The 7947-nt window shown below is 39.6% G+C and overlaps 1 protein-coding gene across 4 annotated transcripts in view; it reads right to left on the reverse strand.

The window, feature by feature from the left end:
- Positions 1 to 7654, reverse strand: part of LOC117233457 (protein tweety) — a 42072-nt gene extending 34418 nt beyond the window's left edge. The window contains exon 1 of one of the 4 annotated variants that reach the window (XM_033493785.1): positions 7316 to 7654. The gene's annotated coding sequence lies outside the window, so the exon portion shown is untranslated. Of the gene's footprint in view, positions 1 to 6647; positions 7226 to 7315 lie in introns of those variants that run through there. The other 3 variants (XM_033493783.1, XM_033493781.1, XM_033493782.1) reach the window with 3 other exon arrangements.
- Between the last annotated feature and the right edge of the window lie 293 nt (positions 7655 to 7947).

Consider the following 7947-nt stretch of genomic DNA (forward strand, 5'->3'; position numbering starts at 1 on the left):
TTTCAGCTACCCGGCGCCGCTTTTCACGTTTCTTCGAGCTTACAGGTTGACTTCACACTACTCGCGTTTTGTTACCAACGTTACGGGTGAAATGGGAAAATCGGCAAGAATAAAGTTCAGTTTGAATCGCTTGGACCGCTTGATTAAAATTTTATCGCGATACCACTCTGCGCGCCGACCTGAACCTTTCTTACTCGAAAATGTATCGATCGATAAACGTTAGCGAATCGACAAGTTATTGAAAAAGTCGCGTATTAGAAACTTCTATCGCACGGACGATTACGAGCTTCTTTGCAGCGTACAATGGCAATTTAATGAATCGAGCCTGATAATTGGACGAGCGCGATTCGAAATTAAATTCGTTCGGTGAGAAATTTCGCGAAAGAATCCAAGAGGATATAGGAGCAGCTACATAAGGCAGGTTTTTTGTCACTGCCCTGTTCATATATTTTCCTTCCCGTGAGCAGCCTAGAAAGAAGTTCCTTTTGTCGCAGTACGCCGAGTTTCGCCCTCGGCGTTTTTCCTCCGTGCTAGATTAACAGCACTAGAAACTCTTTATTCCTTCGGGATTAGTCGTTATCCAGTTCTAAATTCGAAAACGTTTACGTAATTTCGTTCGGCTTCGGTTATTGCCTCGTAGTTGTCCGATAAGCCGAAGAGAAAGCTTCGAAAGAAGTTATCTGGTGAGCTGTTTCCCGACCAGTCCCCATTTACTTCACTCTACGAAAGTGATTTTTGGAGTTTGTACAGACCATTTCCGCTCGATATTGCTTAATTTTCTCTCAAATTCGATATACGTATTTACCATATCATCTATCGAATCGTTTTACCATATCATATCGTTTTATACCAGAAGATTATGTCACATTACATAGAATATCTTTTTCCATACCAATATTTCCTCGTTTTTCTTCCATTCTGTTGAGGTTATTCGATGTGTAAACAGAGAAAACTCGTGGATAAATTTTAAGGCAGAAAATATATTTAAATAGAAGTGTAATAGTAAGTAAGAATACTATTTAAGCTGGTTCAGATCCACTCGCTAGCTGTGTTACCCAATAACTAAAAACCCCGAAGCCAACGTCGCCTGTCTACCGTTTATGGTCTGTCTTTGTCGCAGTCTTTTGTCTACACGCTGTCGATGGCTTCAGTGCTTGAGAAAACTAAAAAAGACCAGATGTAGAGTTTTCTTAGAAGTGGTGACCACTTCAACACTTTCTAATTTTCATCATAAACCAACATGAACGCAACGATTATTAATACCACATAACATGGTAATTATAAAGAAATCACAAGTATCTATGTAGTCAACTTCGAGTACTCCAAAAATAGTGATGCAGCCTCGGAGCCCACCCATGTCTAACTCGGAGCAGCCATAAGACCAACCACACGAGAAATTCGTGTCCAGGATTTTTTCCAGTCAGTGCAGGTTGTTGGAAGCATAACAAGCTCGAACAACTGACTACTCGTCGATAATCGAGAATTTTGTCAATATATCAAACATCCGATATACATCGAAGCGCGATTATTTTTCCAATGCAACCCTAGAGCCTAACTCGTTCTCTTTTGCTTTTCCATTCGTTGAAACAACATCTTCCAGTAGAAGAAGCACGTGCGTAACACGTTTTGTCCAGAACAGAACGAATTCTCCCGTACGGATGAGGGTTTCAGATTCCCCGGCACGTTTTCAAGGCTGAAGAAGCAGGCCGACAAGCGAATAACGGGCTCCAGGAAGACTTCCACTCGGTCAGAAACTAGTGCCGATACCTTTTGTCTGGAAACGTCGGCTTTTTCTGCATTCCGTCGATGCCTGAATAGGTCGGCCTCTCACCTTGCATACCGATCGTTTGTTTAAGCCCGAAGATGCGCTATACACATCGGCCACCGGCACCCGCCAGCTTCACGTATATGTATATAGCGATGCATCACTGCATTCCAATGAGCCACTCGGCCGTATTGCCGATTCAATAACGCTTCCGTTCGATTCAGCCGCGAAACACGCGTGCTCTGAGAGAACGTGGTCGCGTGTCACGCGAAAATCTCCTCGTCTCTGGAGAGCCTGCTCCTCGTGGAGAGGCTCGCACACTACGACGAGCCTTTCACGGGCATCATGAATCACCGGGAATTTCAGTATGAAGCGTTTCTGCTTTCTTTTCTATACGAATGAGTTCCTGTGGATGGTTCCTTTCGTGGATCGTTGATAGATGTCAATGGGATGTTTGAGATTCCGAATCGTAACGAGAGGTATGTCATAGTGTATTGTATGTTAATAAATATGATTGACGTGTCCGATCGTATCCGGTGGTCTACGATAGGTAGCTACCGGAAGTATTTTCATTAAGAAGGCAGAGGTACGAAGGTACGAGGGTAAGAAGGCGAATTATCGATGGAACGAAGAGCGTGCAAGCGTCGAGGACTCGACCCGATCATTGTTTTATTTTAGTTTATTACTATACCATTGTGTCGATAGGAAGCAGCCTGTTCAGCGCAATCATTAGCTTTTGCACGCGACTTCGTTCGCGTGGACTACTAATGTACGCAACAATTTTCAAGCGAATTAATATTTTTTTATGCTAACAATTGGGGTATTCCCTGTAGTAAAAAATATTAAATTACATGACGTGAAAAATAATCATCGTTGCTTGACTTTTAGGAAACGTGGCAGCACACACAACTCAGATGACAGGCTATTTCTCAGCTTCCACGAAACGGATCGAGATGAAACACACCCCGTTATCTTTCGTGGTCACTAGGCTATACGACAGAGAAAATCTCATCAAAATCCATTCAGTCGTTTCTACGTGATGCGAGTACAGAGGAAAGTTCAAAAAATTAGCTTTTCTCGATTCCATAGCTTACGGGCTGTTCCTGGTTCATTGATTTATTTTTTTTATTCGACGTACGGACACAACCCTTCTACTGTTTTATGTATAGATTACTCCGTCTTAAGAGTCCACAAAGACGACGAATTATATGCCGATACGTTACAACGATAGCCATCTGTATGATACAAATTATACATGTAGATAGAACATAATATAATTCATAGCTCGTTTATCGACTACGAATTGAGCGCGTTATGATGACTTCGCGCGTGATTTGAGTTCATTAGAAGCGAAGCGTGTACTAAGGGTAGTCGTAACTATTGATTGGCCCAATTATTTCCACCGAGTTAGAAATCTGGTGCGACGACATTTAAACGTTCTGACGATGTTTTCTTACTTTGTTCCTTAGTCTCCATTTTCTCATTTTACAACTGATTATCGATTGTTTCGATTATTAAGCGAAGAGTAGACATCGTACATCAATATATCCTGAAATTAATGTCGCAAGAATTACAATACATGGAACCTATTCAACGAAGAGTGAATTTAATACGATACGCAGAATACAAGTACCTATTCATAAACTAACCCGCATATTCATATTTAACATCGTGTTAACAAGTGCTTATTAAAGCGTAAGGGATGGATTACCGCATAGTATTATAACATTAACTATGAAAATCTAAAGCATTACATTTAGTTGGGTACATGAAATAAAATCGTTAAACGATCAAAACGATTGGTCATCGGATGTGTTTAACAGTATCTCAATTATCTTAATTTCAAATGAAATAGACGAGATGACTGGATTATTTTATCATCCTGATGGCCTTCATGGTTTTAAATACAAATCTCAGAAAAACCGCATTAAGGAATAACATAGCGTTAACGCTTAATATCCTTGTGACTAAGAAGAAGGAAGAGAGGATTCGATCAATATTCTTTTTGTCACTATTTCTTCTACTTACACTCTCTAATTTTCCCAATGAAGAAATTCAAGAAATTCATACTTATAACATTGTGATAAACTGTTTCTTGATCCTTAATAGGTTAAGACGCGTGCTCAACGGCGAACCAGTTCGTGAACAGTTCACGAACAGTACTGGCAAGATACTCGCAAACATTTTGTGTCCATTCTATGTCATACCATGTTTCATAAATATATATGTTTGCAGATAATACGCAAACAAATGACAGACGACAAACTATTCGCGAGTACCAGTGAAGATACATCTTTACGAGATAACCTAACATTTCATTCGTTACTCGGCCGGTTGATTATCTTTGCTCGTGATTCAACGAAGAGGTTATCATTAACACAAACGTACCTCTGTTTCCAGATAACTGTTTTTATCACTATACACGACAGCCGAGAGTTAGTTTTCGGTCGAAAATATAAATTTTCCGCAAAGCACGGTAAGTTTGAATGAACCGCATACCTCGGGACTAACCTTTCCATGCACACCGCTTAACGAAATGATACTGTCGTGTTCTAGTTTCACTGAAATTGACACCACTTTCAGTTGGTTTGTTATTGATTCGGAACATCTCGATAGAGAACTCATACCTCGAACAAAAGCGAACTAGAGTTTTGCTGCGTAGCAACGTTACGTGAAACGCAAATTCTCTGTTGACACACAGGCGTTCTGTTGGTTTTAAATCACTGAAAAAAAAAATAAAAACTAGCAAGAAACAACGAGTCCGAAGTGCCAGCATGTTACTAATGTAGTGTACACAGTTTACACACACCTGTTTTGATTTTTTCCGCTGTTTACTAACCTATCTTGTCGAGTACGTACATACAAGGATAAAATTTCGCGTGAAAGCCGTGACTATCGAAGTATACGTACATTGTATATACATATTTCGTGTTTAGTTCTTCGTTTCGATGTATCGATTTGAACGACTTTCAGTCGTTTTAACAGCGTAACTCTTATTACAAATCGATTAATCGCGATTCCACGATTCATCACGTTCGTGCCGTAAGAAGCATTAAGGTTAGTAACGTCGTGCGATCTGGGTTGCCCTAGCAACGAAAAAAACGCGCGAATAACACCTGTACTTGCTTTACAGTTCTCAATACGCCTTGTGTCGTTTTTATTGCTTATGAAATTCCTCAATAGTCTTTAATAATAATAATAAGCTTCCTACCACTACGATTATTAAGTGAAATATAAAACTTGCATTAAAAAAATCAAAATAAAGAAAAAAGCAAGCCTTTATCAATATACGTTTGTACTTTACAAAAAAGGTATTGTATCACAAAACCACCATTGCAAATCCATCAAATTTCTGTGGAAGATCACGAATTGAATATTATTATTCTGCTATCTTTTTGGTACTATTAGCAGATGCTTTGGAACAAAGAAAAGTACACGACCAGAGTTCCTGTAGGATCACTTTATATATACATATAGGTTATACATTAACACGCATGAATATAGTAAAGTCATAGATGAAGGTGAGTCATAGTCAAAGGATGCTTCACAGATGGTTCATGCAACAGATAAGGCTCGTTAAAGACAACTACTGGAGCAATTTAAATAATAATCGTAGATGACATGAATAATCAAAGATGGAAAAGATATTTTCTCTTAGTAAAAATAATTACTGGGAAATCGTTAGACAAAAGATTAACGTTCGAACTTGAATAATTAATTGTAATTAAGTATGTGCATAGCAGTCAGAAACGTACAAGACAAAAGTAAGAACTACACACGGAGGAATTTTCCTAAAACATTGATGTATCTATGCAGGTTAGTCGCTAGTAAATACGATTGATTGTTCAGCCGATAAATAGGTTAGAATATTAACAATTTCTCATTACGTAAAAAGTCACTGACTCAGCGAATCCTATCCTAATCTGAGACGATTGCGCGCACTGCGATTCTTCGGTTCCCACAATCTGTCCAGCGTATTATGATTATCCTGCTGTCGGTCACCATGCCGACTTTCAAGAGAACACACGAAAAAATGTCGGATTCGATGCGAGACGAGCGACAGCTATGTGTGCTTTTAACTCCTTGTTCACCTTTGACTTCCTCTTACAAGGAAAAAGAGAATATTCTTGTTAAAAATTCAACTGGAAATATTGGAAATACAGTAGCGTGCAGGTTATATAGCGCGGTGAAAGAAGAATTTGCTTCGCGTTATTGCGCGTTGTCACGCTACATTTAATATTATTTTTCTATTGAGGTTAAGAGGTGTATCATGAGTGGAATTGTTTTTATGCGAACTGACTGACAGTCGAAATAAACCTATGCTTGTCGTTCAATCTAAATAGACTTTTGCCGGTTAGTGGATCGTGGATATTTTGTACGGCAAATCTAATATATAACTTATATTTCAAAGTAACGAATTCAAAGTAAAATGTTATTTTTCGTTAACTCTTCCAAAGTGACAATGAACTTAGTTTAAATCGTGTCCACGAAAGAACAGTCGTAGTATGTGTATAATAGATATAAGTATATTAATAGATTTTTCGTAACTTTTATAAAATAACTAAGATTTCAGAAATACCTAATAATCTTGAAGTTTATAAACTCAGAGAAGAAATTAGAATGAAAATGCTTCTTGTTCGGATGCTTCGACCATAATCCATCACAAGCATGACTTGATATTATAAGACAAGGCTAATTTTACTTTAGCGAGATTATCCTTTCGTCTTTTAAGCCAAGCAATAGTGGTTAAGGTAACCGGTAACATTTTCTATGTAATGTATTCATAGAAAGAAAAGTGCACAACAAGTCTCATTATTGTAATTCGCAGTGCGTGAAATGCCAAACACCGAATCTTCCCTTTGAATATATTCGTAGCACTTACTTGTCATTTTCATGCGTTTCTTTTCAGGATCGGTTGCCGGCACGATAGCCTTGAGAGAGGGTGCGTTTCACGAGGTGCCCGCATAGTACGGCGCGTATACTTCTCGATTTCTTTGAATTTTGTCTCGTAGCTAGACCAAAAGTCCACCCTCGTTGTTAGGGAACATGCACGTAAAGAGGAGACACGTAATACAACGGAACGACGACGCCGCGAGAGACAAGCGTGGAAAGAGGCTGCTATACACACCCGCATGCGATCCCGTACAAACCGTAACCTTACACGAACGTCGCGCCAAGTGTGTACTGTGTATCGATCCCGAGAGTACACACGAAGACAGCTCTGAGCGCCACCACGTTCTCTCTCTGTCTCTCGTAGGAGAGGCGCTGTCTCTTGTTGTTGCTTTCGTTAGAACGCCGACGGTTACTTAGACCAGGTACGTATTTCAAACATGAGCTTGGAAAGAAATTATTGAAACTCGATCGCACACCACACCAATCTTTTCGTTTCCATGCAACATCGGCTAACAATGAGAACAAGGACATGGTTAAAGGCTTTTCACGCGACTTATTCGCCGGCTCCGTATACCGGTTATGATCGTCGAATAAATCCAAAGGATACGTATCGTTGTTATGTATTTAGGTAGCTATTGAGTGAAAAAGTTCTCTTACCTTAATTTTCAGTGAATAATCTGAACACTGACACACAACGATACAACACACACTCCACACCCGACGAAGGTTCGAGCTCGACTGAAAATCTTCGCGGAGTGGGTTGGCGGGTGGCGCCACGGCCAATCCCAACGTACTAACACGCAATTCCATCTTCCTCGTAAGACGTATGTACAGTTCGCTCCGACGAATTGTTCCGCTCGAGGTAAATATCGAAGAGAAAACACTTCTCCTGTTCTGCACACCCTTCGATTAAACGCTCGATGACATTGTTTGCTGTCTCTAACCCTATCCAAGATCCCAATTGTGCCCTGACGTGTTGAATAAGAGAAGCTTCGTGATATTCTCGTAAATTGAAACGATCTATTCGAGCAGACCGTGCAATATAGGAGCCACTTGACTCTCTTTGCTCTACTATGCAAGGAATATGTATGAATTTCGATGTATTATGAACAGCGATACGTTTCATAGCTTATGCTTATGGATTTCTCGTATCTCTTCGCGTATACAATAAACGTGCAGAGTGTGCTGCATTATACATGCTGTGATTTAAATATTCCTAAGCGCCTGATATCGGTATGAATCGAGTTGAGAATCGAGATATTGAAGATATAGATTACATTATCGATTAT

The sequence above is a fragment of the Bombus vosnesenskii genome, unplaced genomic scaffold (assembly GCF_011952255.1).
Source record: "Bombus vosnesenskii isolate JDL3184/JDL3185 unplaced genomic scaffold, Bvos_JDL3184-5_v1.1 scf7180000013295, whole genome shotgun sequence".
Taxonomy (NCBI): domain Eukaryota; kingdom Metazoa; phylum Arthropoda; class Insecta; order Hymenoptera; family Apidae; genus Bombus; species Bombus vosnesenskii.